This window comes from Ursus arctos, unplaced genomic scaffold (genome assembly GCF_023065955.2).
Source record: "Ursus arctos isolate Adak ecotype North America unplaced genomic scaffold, UrsArc2.0 scaffold_20, whole genome shotgun sequence".
NCBI lineage: Eukaryota > Metazoa > Chordata > Mammalia > Carnivora > Ursidae > Ursus > Ursus arctos.
Genome location: NW_026622875.1, coordinates 41,114,062 through 41,132,893, shown reverse-complemented (window position 1 = coordinate 41,132,893; position 18,832 = coordinate 41,114,062).

Here is an 18,832-nt window from a genome sequence, read left to right as displayed (position 1 = left end):
GAGCCACTCAGGAGCCCCTGGATTTGAGTCTTCAAAGAAAATAATGTTAGATGTAAAATGAAGAAGGCAATGGAGTATGAGGAGAGGAAAGCCTGAACATGAGTTAGGGGTTCTAGTCATAGGCAGGCAAGGAAACACAAAGGTCTGAAGAAAGACACTAGGGGAGGGTTCAGAAGCTGTTCAGGTGACATATTTATGATACTAGGAGACTGGCCGTGTGGGTGTAAGATGAGGAATGAGTTGTGGGTGATTCTCAGGTCCCTATCTCAGGTAGGGAAGAAAGGGTATGCAGGAGAAATAACGACGTTGGTTTCAGACATTCCAATTTCTGTCTCTAAAGTTTTATGAATAGATAAATCTATTTGAAAGCAAGTTGGTCAGAAAATTTAGGACATACCCAGGTGTCATTCAAAGGATGTGATTTCTGCTTCTACCATCATGGTGTTCTGGGTTTTAATGAAATTGTGTAACCAAATTGGGCAATAGTTTTCATCAACCAAATAAGTATAACGCTAATAGCATAATCCATCAAAAGTTTGCCAAGTGTGTAATGTGACTTAACACCGGTGTAAATTTCTTTAAGCTCCTCAAAAATAACTGTAATTCTACTGCTGCAGTACAATTTCATCAGACGTCTTAGTAAATGAGTCATGGTTGATTTTACCATTCCTTTAAACAATATTTTAAAATATGTTCTAGCAACTTTGGATACAATTTTTCTATTTAAAATACTTCTCTGCCTTCTTTAATAGCATGTATCGAATGTAATTTAACCTTTTATTGATCAATAGAAGTGGTTTTCCTCAACATCGATTTTAGTTATATTATAATAACTCAAAGTCTATTGACAATTTATCCCAATATTAAATAACCCCAAACTTAAATTCATTTTTTAGTAATTTGCCCAGTTTTTCCAATAGTTGATTATCAAATTTTTCAAACATAGACATTTGCCATTTTTATAGATTTTTGTCTCTCTGTCACTCATCTTTTGGTATCAAGTTATCGGTGTTCACATTAGTTTTTCGGATGTGCTTAACACTAGCAACCCTTCTCTTAATTTTCTACTCTAATCTACTCCTGCAAGAAGACAACTTTGCGTAATGGTACAGGTGTCTGGGACAACCTCTTAGGGTGCTCTGCCGCCTCCAACACATGCTTATTTTTCATGAAACATTCTCCTTTGGTGACCAGAGCATGTCCCAAGTTGATTAAAGCTCATAGTCCTTCAATATGAAACCCTGGAGCAGCTTAATATAAAGTGCCATTTGAATTTAAACACAAATGAGTGGTTAACGTTTAAGAGTATGTCAGCTTTTGATCTTTGAAGAATTTTGGTAGGCTTCCAGTCAGGTGGCGCTGGCTAAGATCCAAGATCACACCAGCCAGTCCCTTTTCCTCCAGGGCAGTCAAGCACAATGGTACCCAGCTTGTCATGCCCTTGCCATTGTCCCCAGTGCCACTCCCACGTGGTACTCCTCTTCCTGCCTGTCAGACTGAGGCGAGACCCAGTTTTCTGGGGAACTCGCAAAAGCCATGGGAATGAGACCCGCTCCCTTTCTCAGTAATTTAATTCATCAGACTCTGTGTGTCCCTTGGGCCTGAGCTCCCCCGTCTCTTCTTACCTGGGCCTTGGGAGGGTTGGAAGGTAGCATTAAAGTTTGCTTGTATCTTTTCTTGCATCTCGTGAGTCTGATTTGTCTCATTTAAAAGAAAAAGAACCCACATCGGTTTTCACCCTAGCCTCTGGTAAATTAGTATACCTTACTCATATGTGTGTGCCAAGGTGTTTATAAAACTCAGTAAAAGAAGCAGCAGGTCATTCGTGCACCGTAGCCTCAGGGTTCTTTACTCAGCAGAGTACACAGGCTGGTCACATTAATTACGGCTGCCCAGTCATTCTCCTGTGGCAGAGACTGTCCACTCCCTACCTACTACCCATTCTCCTCTTCTTCCAGAGAAACACCATCCTGGTCTGATTCCACGTAACCCAGCTAAAATACCACATTTCCTGGCCTGCCTTGTAGTTGGGTACAGTCAGGTTGACTAAGCCCTGACCTGTGAGAGAGAAGAAGTGCTGGATGAGTCTTTCTAGAAAGGTTCTCAGAAAGAAGGAGGATAGATGGCTACTTATGTAACTTTTGGCCCTTTCCCCACTACTTCGTTTTCCTAGCATTTGTATTTGATGGCTGGAGCACCCACAGAGATGTGGGACCCCGAAATGACCATGCGCTGAAGACGGTGGAGCAGAAAGTTGGAGGGAGCCTGAGATGCTGTTGCCCCTGGACCTCCACCACCAACGGGAAACTGGCACACCTCCAGACTCATTTCATGTGAAATCAAATTAAACCTTGTGGTTTTTTCCTTTTCTTTTCTTTTTGAAACCTTGTGTTGAAGTCATGATTATGCTGTGTTTTCTCTTATGTGCAGTTAATCCGAACTCATATGCTGGTTTAATCTCCTCATTCTCAGCAAAGTTTCAGGTAAGTCCCACTGCTGGGGATCTGAGCTCCCCCTAAGTGAGGTTTTACTCTTCTTTTGTGTTCCTGTATAAGTAGACAGGGTTTTAGTTAGCAGCCATCAGTCACGGACTCACACCTGAGTCTTAATCTGGCCTGAACTGTCCCGTGAATTTGGCACGAAAACGTGGATATTGGTTGAGGTTTCAAAAATCAGTGTTTTCCACCACCACAATGATTAAAGGCACTCATAATGACATCGATGTCTTATGGATAAAATACACCAGTTACATGTGTATTGAATTTGGAAAGATCTAATCATTAAAATCCTGAGTCTCAATGCCAGTCTATTTTCCTATTAACAACAACAGAAAAGTGAATCCAGCAGGTTTCATTTCTTACCCAGGCGAGAGCTGAGGTGATAAAATGAAGTGAGAAGAACAAATGATTCCTTTTCCATGGGGTTTTATGAGATTATACGAGACATTTGACCCACAGGCTTCCTCACAGCAGAGCCAACGTTCTCTCTGAACCGGATCCATCTTTCTAGCAAATCACTTTCTCTGCGTTATCTAGCAGGGCAGTGTATTTCCTACAATCTGCTTGATTTTCACACCACTTTCCAGAGAGATAAGAAAACTCCCCATTATCTCAATTCAAATCCCCACTCTGACACGTACTGGCTGCATGACCTACAGCAAGGTACTTACTTATGCCGTGTCTCGGTTGCTTCTCTGCAAACTACGGATATTACTAGTCATCTAGTCCATCAGTTGTCGGGAGGATTTGAGGAGTTAATAGGAAAAGGCACTCAGAGCATCGCTTGACTCATGGTGAGAGCTCAATACGCAGAAGGTCCTATAACTCTGCAGGAGAGAGCGGGGGCAGCACAGGGCACCATGTGGAAGGCATGAAGAGGATAACGGAAGGGCAAGGACAATAAATTCAATACTACATTACAGTTTGTCGGGCCGATCCCAAGAATCAGGGAAAGCAGGGATCCATTAGGGAGAGGAGGAGCGGGAAACCGCACCAAGGATATCCTACACAGACTCACTTGTATCTTTTTAAATGCAGAGCAAGGGAAAGTCACCGCAGATGAACCCAAACAGTGAGTGTGGCGATGAAAAGAGGTAATACCACCCATTTCGCTCTGAAATGCCCTGCTGGTGGTGAGAGGGCAGGGAGGGCATGCATGACTGTTTGTCCAGACCAGCCCGTGGAACCTTCTCCTCCCCGCTGGGCTGCCTTCCTGGGCGACCTGGAAGGCACTAACAACTTGCAAATGGATTCACTCTTTCCGGGACAACATGCCTGATCCTGGAGCAGGGACTGAGAGAAATGCTAGAGAAATGCCCTCAGTTTCATGAGAGTTAATTGCGTGCCTATCTTTCCAACTCCAGGTTCAATGCCATCATACTGAAAGCTTGAAATCGGCACGGTGGCAGTATGTACACCCGAGAAATCAGCAAACGCTACAAATGGAGTCACTTTTTCCCCCACAGAGAGCCAGCTGTTAAACCAGCTGTAGGGTCTGCTACTCTAATATACTCGAGGAAGGGGCCAGGACACTTGCTGCTGAATAAGTGTTGGGACCTAGAAGCATGTATGCAGTAACAGGTCCTCACTATTGAGCAGTGAGCCACAAAATCTCAGGGACAAGAGGGAAATCATAGGTTAAGTGTCCCAGTGTGCATGCACTCCCTGAATCTCTTCAATAACAGCCATCTATAATGGAGCTCCAGCCTCTACGTGAATACCTCCAGTGATGGTGAATCTCTGTTTCACCAAAGCGGCCACTTTCACTTTTAGGCTAGGCCTGCCTCATTTTCGGAAATATCTATCTTAGCCTGGAGATGTTGGTTGGAGCATCCAGCTTCTCTTCCTGAATTCCACTCATACAGCTCTCCTTTGTGACATATATATTTACAAATGCACTCATTTTATTTGAGCCTATGTTGAAAAAGGCTTTTTCTACCCATTGGCCAACACAAGATTTTCTTTCAAGATGGTGGTCACCTCTGAAGACAAACAACACATTTCTTCCAAACAATTATCTTGCCCACCTATAATCCTATCACGCAGACCCTGCTCCAAATTCCTTTTCCTCTCTCCCAAACATGACCGAATGACTTTTTTCAACCATTTTCATCTCTTATTATAACCAGTTTCCCATCAAAACTTGGCTCTCCTTTTTCTGTTTCTATCTTTGACTATTATTAATAGTTACACCATCTAGTTTCTATCTTGATTAATGTACATAATGTTTGCCTTCTCTGTATTTTATTCAAACAATGGACATTTATCAAGCAACCACTGTGAGCCAAGAAATTCTGAAAGACAAGGAACTATGAGATATAGGCTCTGCCTCAAGGAGCTACTATCTACTTGTTTAGTTTTATTCCCAGATTTATGGTCACCACTGTGTCCCCAGCCTCTCTCTCTTTCCCTACTGCCTGTACTAAATAGAGGTTTCTTTCTTTCTCTTGCCTTAAATGCCAGGGCCATCTATCACCCACCAATCCCTCACTTAATGTGTAACTTCTTATATCACAAATCCCTAATTTTAGTTCATTCTGATATGACCTTCTAGTTCCATCTTACTATCCATTTTTCTAAAGCTAAGTTCTGTTCTGAGTTAAAGGCATCAACTTATCCTGATTTATATTTGAAAACTACCACTTAAGGAATTTGGCTTCACCCATTTGTCTGTGTACCTATGTATCTAGTTACCTCTCTGCCCTTTTATCTTTGTATATGTGTGGGGTTTTTTAATGGCCTGGGAATATGGAATGTAAAAATATGATATAAAGAAACAGCTTTGTACAAAAATACACAATAATAACGATACCTCATCTATAAATACTATCTGCCTCTCAAGGGGTCAAAGCATTTTAGCTGCGTCACCATATTTTGCCTACTCTAATTGACGGCCTAAGTACAGACAGAATTTCTCTCCTTCTGCAGATGATGTTTCAAGTGTTAGAAGAACCAAAAAGTTCACAGTTTATAACTGGCAGGCTCAGGTCTTGGGCTATTAGTTGGTGGCACCCTTTCTCCCAAGGTCTGCGTTTACCCTCAGTGTTTCCTCCTTCTGCTCTTTCTAGAGTTAGTCTGATTAACCTAGAAGCCAGTCCCATTTGGAGGTATGGCCCATGCTCAATGATAGCAATGTTTGCAGGACCGTAATGGGGACAAATGGCTGGATTTCCTGACCCTATTTCAAGCAAGACTGGTATGACTGGCTCCAGATACCTTTTTTGAGAACAAGAAGGGAATAATTGGAAAACTTTAAGGTAGAGGCCTTTCCCAAGGTCCCACCTCCCAGAGGCCTCTGAGCAAAAAAGGGGTGAAAGACAAATTAGACTGAATATGAAATGCTTTCAAAAATCCAGGATGCAAAGCCAATAAGTTGGCAAAAGGGATAAGAAGAACAAGGCTAATTCAGCAAGGCCTAAAAAATCAGAAAACCATGGGTCTTTGTCTCTCTGTAAAGGCATTTTATCTATTTTATCTCGGGAAATGTATTAACCAAACAAACTTGGAATAGCCTGTCCCTACTACAGTCTGAAAGGTAACTCTGGAAGATTGAGTGATTGTTGATAATAGAAAACGGGAACAAAGTAGACTTGTGAGAATATACCAGCACTACCTCATGAATCACAGTAATTTGGTTCCATAAAATGTGTTCTGCTCTCCTTTCCTTACTGTTTCAGGATACCCTGCAGGACTATACTTGCTTAGGGACATCTTGCTTATCACAACAAATTATTAAGCCCCATGTGTTGATTCTTATTCCCGTTCTGACAGATTCTTTTTGTATGGCTTGTTCTACCTTTCTGTCCCCCTGTCCATTAATTTTCAGTAAAAGAATAGTCTGTACTTTTTTTTTTTTCAGATTTATTACCAAGTTAGGTCTTTTATTTCTCCCTGCTCTCTTTTCACATTCAAGTTTGATGAATCAAACTGGTGACTTGAATGTCTTCCTTCAGCTCAAAACACACACACACACACACACACACACACACACACTCAGAGAGACTGTCCAACGCCACGTCCCTTGTACAAGACATCCTGGAACTTTAATTTCCAGGGAAGTACTTACATGTGAGGCAGGAATGATATCTGAGAGAAATGCATTTGTGAATGCATTTCTTTGGCTGATTCTAGCTGCTCCCTGAAGAGAGCTGTTTATGTTCTGAAAATAAGCTCTTGTTTTGTTTTGTTTTTTTCCTTTTATTGTTAAGGGTGTACCCCAGCCCCGAAGGGCATTCCATGTATAATAAATGCAGTTCTAATGACTATTGATTGGGAAACCCCAGCCTTCCATTCGGCTGTCAGCTCCCTCCGGCAAGTCAGAAATAATCAATAGCTAAGTGGGCAGCAGCTCCAACAACAGAGAAGGAGATTCCAATGAATTGAGGTTGTGATGAGGATGGTCCCTTGGATTTGGAGAAGAAATCCTGATTCATGGCAACTTTGGAAACACATGATCTCCAGAAACGTGTGAAGCACTCTCAGAGAAAAGATCTATCCAAAGTAGAAGCGGTAGCATTTCAAGGTAATTCCAGAACTGTGCCATAGCAGCCAAGTGTCATGCTGGTTGTTCGTCACATGGCAGAGCAGGCTACTGGGGAAAGTGCTAGGACTCGTAATAGCATGTCAGTCTGAATGTGCAGCCAATAAAGTATTATGATTACACCACACTTTATAGGTCCAGATGCCCTGCCTTGAACTCTCAGCAACACCAATCATAAATTGCGGGACCTTGGGCAGATTACTTTATGTCACTAGGCCTCAGTTTTTCATCTGTAAAATGGAGTTGTCATTAGTACCTACTTCACAAAGCTCTTTGAAGATGAAATTATCCACGTAAAGCACTTAGCTGTACTTGGCACTTCAAAATAAATGTAGCATTAATTAGTCTTCCAGACTAATCCTGACAGGTGATTCCCAGGATAGTTTAGGAATTCTAATTAACACTCTATTTATTCAGTCAATAAAAGATAAACCGTATACAAGTTTCTTATGTACAGATTTTTATTTAAAATATATAAACAATGAATACGTGTGACATTTTTTTTTGTCCCTTTGAAATTTCCTCTTTGTTATGGCCTATCATGACAATTTGAATGTTGAATCTTCATGTCCTATTCTTTCTTTCCCTCGTTGTGGTAAATCACCTACAACTCTAACCAGTATACTCAATAATCAGCTAATATTAGAGTCCTTCACACACGTTTGCTACCAAAGGATGATCTACACTCTGCTTCAACACTTCCGGTGACTAGAACTATGTCCCCACCTTCCCTGTTAGCTCAGTATTTTGTTACCTTTTAAATGAACTTTTTAAAATATTGGAAAAATTTAATGTCTCCAGAAAAGTTGAAAATCCAGACCTTCTTTAGGGTAATGTTAGAATGTAAATTATTATTTACATTCTAAGAAATTGTCAACAAATGTATATTTCTTCTTGTGAAGGTGTGGACTTCTGTCAATAAATATTTACCCTCTTATTTCCAGCCCACTAGTGTTGGGCTGGGCTGTGTGAATGACTTTGTCCAAAGGCACATTAGTGGACACAACACAAGCAGAAGTCTTTTAAGTTCTGCCATGAGAAGCACATGCCGCACACAGTCAATGATCCGAGGAAAATGGAAGATTGGAACCATACCATCACCTGAAGTAAAATACAGCTTACCTAAATCCTGATGCAAAACTACACAGCAGAGTCCAGCTTGGACCAGACAAACCATGTGTATCTACAGACCCATGAACAAGAAATAAATGTTCCTTGATGAAAGTCACTAAGTTTGGGAGTAGCCTGTCACTCAATATCATCATGGCAAAGCTGATTGATATGATATACCCACCATTTTCAGCCAGAACATCACAAGCAATTGCTAAATTTCTTACTGAAACTGCAAAGTACAACCTCTCTAGCAGGCTTCTGAGCTATCCCCTGTAATCATATCCCAATGGGAATTCAGCAGCTTTAGTTTAACATAATAGTCACGTAGCCCAGGGGTAGCAAAATGGGTTCCTCCCCACTCCCTGGGATTCTGATTTAATTGATCAGCAGTGAGGTTAGCCATCCATACTTTATAAAAGTCCCCTGCGGGATATAAATATGCAGCCGGGATGGCCAACCATTGACTAGTTGTGGTGTGGAGACTGAGCTGTGTTTAAGGAAGGACCAAGCTAAAGAAACAAGAAAGGACACCAAAATCCCCATCAGACCACGTGGATGCCTGTGTCATGGAACTGCAGAAGTCTGCCATGTAGAGTTTCCATTATATGAAAAACAATAACAACAACAATTATAAAGTCTCATCGATTCACTGTTGCTCACTCAGTAGGGACAAAACAAAAGCTAAGGCCTGGGGCTGGTGACATCTGTAGATGTTGAGATTTTGAGCAATTATATTGATTTCCCTACAGGAAGATCAGTCAGAGTAGTAATGGTTGTGTGGGGACTGTGGGTGGATGAAGAAGAAATCTGTTAGCCTAGAAAGTCTTTTTAAAGAATGCACCTTGGGATACCTGTTTAATTATATTGCCTCCAACTTTACAACCTGAGGGATTTTTGTTTCCTTTTTGAATAAACAACTCAGTTAACAAGTTTTTCCAACTCATTTTAAACTCCTCTGGGCACACTTGGACTTGTCAGCTCTGGTTCCAAGTAATCACTCTGCCCAAATAATGTTGATTAGAAATGTATAAAATCCAACGTTAAGCCTTGACATAAACAGGATCATCTATAAATGACAGAATTGCAAAGAAAGCTAACTAGTCATCAGAGTCAGAAAGACCCCGGTTCAAATCCGGATCTGGTGTTGTGAGCTGAGGGATCTTGAGCAAATTAGTTTCTTTGCCTCTATTTCTTCATGAAACAAAGGGCAGAACGCTGGTACAGATGCTAACCTAAGGCAAACTGTGCCCCCCCCCCCCGGCGTGGGGGGTGGCGTGCAGGCGAAGGAAGGAAAATGGCGCCAAGAAAGGGGGGAGTGGCAGAGTCATGAGGGGCTCTGGGAGAGCAGAAGAGTGTGTGGGTGAAGGCAGGGTGGGTGTCAGTATCTGCTGTGAGAGGAAATTCACAGGGAGAGAGAGACGTCTAGGGAGTGGTGATATAAGCTCAAAGCTCATTCTTGTCCCTTTTAAGAATCTTAAAATCCACATCATTTGTCATGGTTTCCAGAAGTGGATTTGAAAAGGTGGTAGACAAAGTTTGGCTCTAACATGGCCTTAGAATATAGGGTTGTTGTGAAGATAAAAATGTAATCTGTAGAAAAGCATTTGTTCCAGCACACAGAAAGTAATGGGCTATTATCATTCTAAATTTGTCCTATCTTTAAGGACAGCTAATAGGCATCCATTTATTCCAAAAGCCCATGCCACTGCATGAAACATGGGGTCATGTAACCTGAGAAACAAAAAAGGAAGTGAAGGGCAGAGGCCTTTTCTGGAGGCTTCAGCATCCAACTATACCGTTGCCTCCATTGGTTGGCTATTTTTGGCTATTTCAGGGCCAAAGCAAAGATGGACGAAGTGAAGTTTTCAGGTTGTTACGAGAATGCAATGCATAGGAGAAGACACATTTGTCACATGTAGAACTTCAAGCCAAATGACAAGGGCAAGTCCATTTACTAGTAGAGTGTCCAAAACTGTTCATGACAGTTTAGTGAATGGGAGAGAAGAGGTGAAGGAGGTGAACTGAAATGAAATAAAGGATCTATGGCCCTCAAACCCCAGACCAACAAAAAATACTTCCTAAAATAAAGTAAGTTCTGACACAAACTTTCCTCTTTCAATTTACCCTACGTGTATCTGTTCAAAGCAAGTTTTTAGTGTCTCCGTCACATTAAGGACAAATCAGTCAGCTACTCCACTGACATGCACTCAGCAGCACCCTGCTGAAGGCCCACCGAACCCAGGGAAACTATGTGAGGCACGGGAAGGGCCAGGCCTCGGGCAGTGAGCTAGGGCAGGGGTGGAAAGATGAAAGCTTCTCTTTCACACAGTGATCAAGAGGAAAAAAGCTGGTGTTCAAATGTTGGCTTTGGAAATGCAAAGCATGACAAAAAACACTTCTTTCATTTACACTGAGCAAAAGCCTCCTCCATCTGGGTGACAATTCAGTTTCTAGTTGCAAATCTCTGCTTCAGGTGCCGCCGCCAATCCGCCACCTTCTTCAACCGAGTGGAAGACTATTTGCATTGACTAAAATCTCACAGGTGTGAACTAATCTTGCCAAATGTAGCATGAATGAAATACAATTGTGTACCTGAGATGAAATTTCCCTTAGAAAACACTGCATTTTCAGTTCCATGAGTACCATTGTATGTGCCCTGTGGCTGACAGACATATGATCTAGCTTACCTTCAGCTGATTTAATCAGTAAGAGAGGAAGTGGGAAGCTTAGGAGGCACGCTTCTGCTTACCCTCCTAACATCTGTTTTCATAATGTGTGCATGTGGGGTCTTTGGTTCATTACAGCTCCATTTAAAATAGCACTGACTAAGAAAGATTCCCTTACAGAAAAGAAAAGGAATACAGTCTACTCATGCAGACACATTTAATGTATACTTCTTCATCTCAAAGCAACTATAATAAAGATGGAATTTTCCCATATTCAACCTTGGGAATAGAAGTGAGGGATCAGTGCAACTGCATGGTGCACTGGGTGTTATACGCAACTAATGAATCATCGAACTTTACATCAGAAACCAGGGATGTACTGTATGGTGACTAACATAATATAATAAAAAAACATTAAAAATAAATAAATAAATAAATAAATAAATAAATAAATAAATAAATAAAATTCACCCTCCCCAAAAAGGAATTAAAAAAAAAACAGTGATCATTAATGGAGTAATCATTTTTTCTTATTCTAATATTGGGACCTCTGGGCTATGATCTCTCTCTCTCTCTCTGTGAATTTCTACATATGAAAAGTCTCACTACCTTGTAACAATTAAACCACATTTCATTTTGTATGAGCTAAACCATCTGAATAGTAAAGAATAAAATTTCATGAACTCACGAAAATCCCAGGACATCAGCATATGAAATACAATTGATTAAAAAAAGTACTCATGAACATAGTAAAGACTGTCTCACTTGGGAAATAATATTTTGTTAAATATACTTGCCGCCATTGTGAATGTTTGACAATCCTATATAATTCATGAGTCATCAACCTGCAGGGAATTTTGACTTCCATGGAACATTTGAAAATATTTGAAATATGTTTGTCACAAACTGGCTGGGGTTCGGGGGAGGTTGAGAACTGCTACTGGCATCTGGTGGGTAAGGGCCAGGGACACTCCTAAACATCTGACAGCCATCTACATCAAAGAATTCTCTGGCCCAAAGTGTCAATAGTGCCAGTGCTGAGAAACCCTGCTATAATAGGAGTCCTCAAGAATGCCAATACATATAATGAGGAATCAAAAAGATAGACCAAGAGCTGAGAACAAGGGAGTGAAAAATGCTGTAGCCATGCTGGATTTTTAGGAATCTGGCCATGCCAGGAAGACAAAAGGACAGTGAAAGAGAAAAAAGGAATAAAAGATACACCCATCTATAACCAACATACAGTTATATTACTTGGATTATATTTTCCTTTGGAAAGAGTTAAACCACAAAATTTATATATATATATAATAGTATTAGACAATAAAGGGAACTCATACCATTAAGGGACAGAATCGTATAGGAATTTCTGCAAAACGGGAAGCATATGGAATAGAATTGATAGAGAAAACCACAACCCAAAATAGGATAGGATGGGGCCCTCAAAAAACTTTTCAGACAGGATAGTACCAGTCACCGAAGTATAGGGCAGTCGTTCCTAAACTTGGCTGCACATTCAAATCTGAACATCTTTCAAAGCTGCCAGTGCCCAAGCCACACCCCAGACAAATTAAATCACAATCTCAGGGCACCTGGGTGGCTCAGTCGGTTAAGCATCTGCCTTCCGTTCAGGTCATGATCTCAGGGTCCTGGGATCAAGTCCTACATCGGGCTCCCTGCTCAGTGGGGAGCCTGCTTCTCCCTCCCCCTCTGTGTGCCCCCACTTTCTCTCAAATAAATAAATAAATAAATAAATCTAAAAAAATTTTTTTTAAAAAAAATAACAATCTCTAGGAATGGGACGAAACATTAGCATTTTTGGAAGCTCCCCTGGTGATTCCAATATGAAGACAAGTTTGAGAACCACTGGTGTAGAGGTAATCAAAGGATAATTATTGGCCATCAAGTAAAGCAGTGCTTTTCAGACTTTCGCCTGTATACGAATTACTAAAGAATCATCCTAAATGCAGAGTCTGACTTAGCAGGTCTGGGGTGGGGCTTGAGAGTCCATATGTCTAACCAGCTTCTACAGGATGCCAATCTTGCTGGTCCATGAATCACTCTTAGAAGAGCAAGAAACTGAAGAGTACCAGGCCATTCCCATCACCTTTACCCCAACCCCCCTTTCAGTTGCCACAAATACAGAAATTGGCTCTAGTATTGGTCCTCTGGTTAAAGCACCGAGGCCAGCTCTCTAACCTAAGTGGAGGATAGGCCTGGAAGAAACTAAAGGAAAAGGAAAGACCTCAAGGTCACCCCCAGCCTATACAACAGACAGTGGAAAACAAGAAGGAAAAGGCCACTGAAACTCAGGAGTTGAGGGTATTTGGGGCATCATTCTCATCCACAGAAAATAAAGCAAGGATTTAGATTACGATAAAGATATTTTTGGCAATGACCTTAATTACTAAGTATAGTGAAATCTTACAGCTAAATGTTAAGGAGCCACTAAAATTTATATTATGGAAGAATAAGTAATGATCTAGAAAGAAGTTCATGATATAACTTTCATCTTAAAAATCTAACAGGGGGGATAGAAGGGGGAAAGTAAATAAGCAAGGGAGCAAGAAAGAAATGCTTTTAAGAACATGTACACCTCCGGGTTAGTGATCATTCTCTCTGGAGGAAGAGGTGGTGGAATTATAGGTGATTTTTATTTTTTTCTTAGTAGAAACAAGATCATTGAAATACCACTCTCTTCCTCCAAATAAGATGTTTAGGTCTCAGGGGCGCCTGGGTGGCTCAGTTGTTAAGCGTCTGCCTTCGGCTCAGGGCGTGATCCCGGCGTTATGGGATCGAGCCCCACATCAGGCTCCTCCACTATGAGCCTGCTTCTTCCTCTCCCACTCCCCCTGCTTGTGTTCCCTCTCTCACTGGCTGTCTCTATCTCTGTCAAATAAATAAATAAATAAATCTTAAAAAAAAAAAACAAAAGATGTTTAGGTCTCAAACTCTACTTAGTCCTACTCACAATTTCCAGAGGATAATCGAGCTGCCCTTTACAGCTATCTCAAATTGCTGGTCCTCTGCTACAAGTGACACCCATGGTCGCCAAGAGCTGACGGAGCCACCCCAGCCTTCATACTGTTAATAGAATTGCTGGTGCTATTGATAAGCTCTCATAACCCTGGGTTCCAATACCACCGCACAACTCCCCCAGCTCAACCTACCATCACAGCTCTTTCTTCCCAGGGTAAAGAAATCTGATTCTGAGTATGGCAGCCATATGAGGCTAAAACTAGATTAGAAAATATTGTAAATAATGGTAACACTAATAGGCTTCACCCACTTTTCATGTCTCAAAATGGTACCCATGCTATATCACCTTCCCTCTCAAAGGTCTTAACACCATCTTATATGGTCCCAATTATAATCCCCTTCTATTCCATTTATAATCTTGCATTGACAGGGTTGAGGAGGGGGATGTATATGGATACCTGGTGATCTACCTTGACTTCCTAGGATCCCTGGTGTCGATGGGTTGATTATGTTCCCTTTCATAACCTCAAATTGACTTTTTTTTAAGATTCTTTATTCATTTGAGACAGAGAGAGAGGATAAGCATGGGAGCAGCAGAGGAAGAGGGAGAACCAGACCCCCTGCTGAGCCGGGAGCCTAATATTGGGCTTGATCCCAGGACCCTGGGATCATGCCCTGAGCTGAAGGCAGATGCTCAACTGACGGTGCCCTGCAGGTGCCCTTCGGAGTGACTTAAACAAGTTGGCTTTTGGAGAAGGTTGTGGCATAGGACCTCACTGATGAGTATATTAGCATAACAGGAATTTTGGTTTTTTAAAAAAGTAATAATCCAGAAGACTACTAGCAAACAACATTTGGAGGCTCAGTCATAAGTGATTACTACACCATGGGTCCAACTACAGTACCATTTAGACATTTTAACATTACTTTCATATAGAAAGAAAAATTTGTCAGAGTCTTTCAAGCTGCCCCATTATCAACATGGTATTTCAAGTCTCTGGCTAAAGATTCATGGGTAGTTGCTTCTGTTAGACCATTAATCATTGTGCAGCATTATGGACAACCTCAGGTTTGAAGTTATCAGCTTTTTAACCCTTCTTTGTAATTAGATCAGCATAGTTTTCTGTTAAAAGGCAACAAATCAATAAGTCAGCAGAAGGAAATATTTCCTCCCTCGGGCAATATATAATTAGTCTGTTAGCCTCAAATGTCTGCAAAGTGAATTGTTTGAAGTTTACTGTCAAATTAAAATACCTCTAATTTGTTAGGCATCTACTATACATTCATTCTTCATGCTATAGAGTAATTGTAATTCAGCTGTTTGTTTAGCCATGTATTTTTTTTTCCATTTAGGTCCCTTTCTTGTTAAAACTGAATAACAATCTACACACTAAAAAGAAAAATAAGAAGCTATCATTAATCGAGGATAAAAGAAATAGAGAAATGCCAAAAGTCATTCTTCAAAGCAACTTAGCTCAAAAATATTATTTGCAAATATGTTATCTTTTACACTATTTATCTTCCTAAAATTTCATCAGGAATACACCCTAAAAAAGCTAATTAAAGACAAACCATGACTATGAAAATCATTAAGAGAAGTACTTGGAATACAGAAGGAGACCTGGAAACTAACAAGATTCAGGTGTCCACTAAAATATAAGTTCGTTGAGGGTAAAAACTTGCCTCTTATTTACCACTGTATCTCTAACCCCTAAAAGAGCACCTGGTACATGGTAGATCCTTAATAAATATTTGCTGCATAACTCACTGTTTGCAGTAGCTCTGTGCAAGAGAACACAATGGATATTAAAGGCATAAATATTTTAGTTGCTAAAAACAGATGTTGTGTAGCAGAGCAGAAATATTCTGCAAATGCCACCATTAGGTATATGATATATCCTATAGAGCTAGAAAGAGTCTCTTCCAACTTTATACTCATCAAGTAACTTCCTAATTGCAAAACTCACTTCTAGAGGTGGAACACAGTAAAGGGAAACCTAAATGTTCCAGTTATTAAAATTATGAATGCCCATTTGTCAATTAACACTTGGCATTCAATTTCATAAATCAATCTCCTTGTGACTTTGGCTGTACTGGTAGATTTCCTAATGCTTTTACAAGTCCTAGGTGAATTTATAGCTTTGAATTTCTAATTGTTCAAAGCTAAACCCAACCGAGTATCCGCCAAAGGACAGGCACTCTGTTAGAACCCTATCAGAAACATCTAGCCAAACACTTTCTCATTTCAAAACAATGACTAATTCTAGCCATCAAGGGACTGGGCAACAGCCAACATAAAGAAAAAAGCTGTGCAGTGACCATAGGATGCTCCAGCAGGAAAGAACCATAGCTTGGTTTGGGAGAAAGCTGGATTTTAGACTATCCCTGACTCCATACTATCAGACGTATTGCTAAAACTTTTGCTTGCTAAGATTTTTCACAGGTAATATAACTACATTGGCTAACTTTATTTTTCAGGGATGGGGTTTGGGAATGAGAAAAAAAAATTACTGTTATGTAGTACAAGGGAACAGTAAAAATAAGAAAAAAAATTTTTAAATAAAACATTTTCTGGGGCGCCTGGGTGGCACAGCGGTTAAGCGTCTGCCTTCGGCTCAGGGCGTGATCCCGGCGATCCGGGATCAAGCCCCACATCAGGCTCTTCCGCTATGAGCCTGCTTCTTCCTCTCCCACTCCCCCTGCTTGTGTTCCCTCTCTCGCTGGCTGTCTCTATCTCTGTCGAATAAATAAATAAAATCTTAAAAAAAAAAAAATTTTCTCCCAGGTTTTCTTGTTAAGTGAAGCTCAATATATCTCAAAATAGAGCCTCTGTCCCCTTCCCCATCTCTAAAATCCTGACTTATCTTCCCCACTAATCTAGTTCATTCAATGGTGTGTCATTATTCTTCAATCTAATAGGCATATATTTTTAAAGCTGTCTTTTATTCTCCCTTCTCCTTTATATACCAAATCAATTTATCATGAAGTCCTATCAATTATTCAAAATAATCCATCTCTATCATTTCTTATTTCCTCTGCCAGTGTCCCAACCTAAGGCTTCATTCAGACATGCCTAGCATAGACTATAACCTAATAATAGATCACATAATTTATTGGTTTTATTCATTAATGTAATATAAATGCTCCAACTTATTATTTTACATTTTTGTCTCATTTTGTCCCCTAAAAGGTCTATTCATTTGGGATTGGGATCTGGTAATCATGAAGAACTCTTAGCATTAGTCCAAATAGGATGTGATTATATTTAGATAACATTTTGTGGGGCCTACTACAGAATCTACCTTTCTAAATCAAAAGTCTTATATCTACCTAATACAGAGTTTCTTCCTCTTTTCAAGAATAATTTTAGTTATCTAGTGCTTCAAAATCCTGGAGTTGGAGCATCTACTTCCAAGATCACCCACTCCATGTACTGTTGACAAAGGACTCCATTATTTGCAAGTGGTCTGCTTGAAGATCCTCGCAACATTGTGCAGGCTTCTGCCAGAATGAACAATCCAAGAATAAACAAAGCAAAAGATAGAATGTCTTTTATGATCTGTCTTTGGAAGTCACATGCCATCATCCCATTGGTTCTACAGAGCAGTGCCACTTAATGTGGAAGGAAATTGCACAATAGCAGGAATACCAGGGGGCAAGGATTATTGAAGGCCATCTTGGAGGATGGATACCACAACAACAACTAACTTCCATGTTCATGTCGGCTGTGGTCATCAAACACTTCTGTGGGACACCATTTCACTCTACAATTTCCAAGATTACAAATGTACCCTTGTTTAGAAGAGTAACTTCTAGAATGGAATTTAGGAAGACATTGACCTAATGCTTTGTATATAGAAACACAGCAATAAAAATGGGACAAGTTGCTTACATTCAGTAATTCTAAATTTGAATTTGAATACATGGCTACAACAAATTTTCTCCCTGGTCCCAAATGTTTATATTTACACACCTCTCATTTTGTTTCTTATATTAGTGGGGCGGTGGCGGGGGGCAGGATATAGAGACTTCTAATCATGGGGTCTGGTTTCAGCTCACTATTTGAGTTTGGTGAACTGCAGATTCCACTTCAGCTTTGGTAACCTCTTCTTTGCCACTCAAAGTATGGTTCAAAGAACAGCAATATCATCATCACCTGGGAATTTATTAACATTGCAAACAGATGGGCTTTTGCTTCAGACCCACTGAATCAGGATATGTGTTTTTAACAAGATGCTCGGTGATTTGAGTATGGAGTGCTTATCTAGGAACTACTTCACAGACTGTGAAAGCTGTTATGTCAAATGTTTTGCTTCTTGGAAGAAAAACACCTATCAGGATTGTCTACATAGCAGATGTCTCAGAACACTGCTGATTGAGTGACATCATTATGACCTCTCCTGCTGGGTGGCCTTTCTCTCGGCTTTTCCCAGTGAACAAGCAGTAACTCATTGCCCGTTATCTCTGTAAAATGTAAATGTGCACATAAACAGAGCAGAATGTACGAAACATATTTTTTCATTTTTGTTTCACTTTCTTCTAATGTACTAAGTACAAAGGCATTAGGCTCATAATTAATGTCATGAAAATCTTCCAACTTTTCGAAAGATAAAATTGCAGTTCTCGTTGGTTAAAATAGATTTCCTAACTTCCATAATGAACTTGGGCAAATGGTCACTTCAGTTCTTGAGTCCTAGTTGTCTCCTGAGCAAAATACGGCTCACAACTCATAATGTTTTTTATTTTTTGCACATTTACAGTTGGTAAAATGTACAGATTTTGAGTGCACAACATGATGAGTTTTTACAAACATATATCCCTGTGTAACTACCACACCAATTAAAATATGGAACATGTCCACCACCCACAAAATTCCCTTAGTCTCCTTTCAGTCAATCTCACCTTCTGGAATGGATGGATAGGGAGGAATTTTCAAGATGATATACAGGAAATAAGAGCTGGAAGGAGCCTATTTTAGAGTCAAAATAACTGAAATTTACCCAAGGTCTTATAGCTAACAGGTCGCAGAGCTGAAA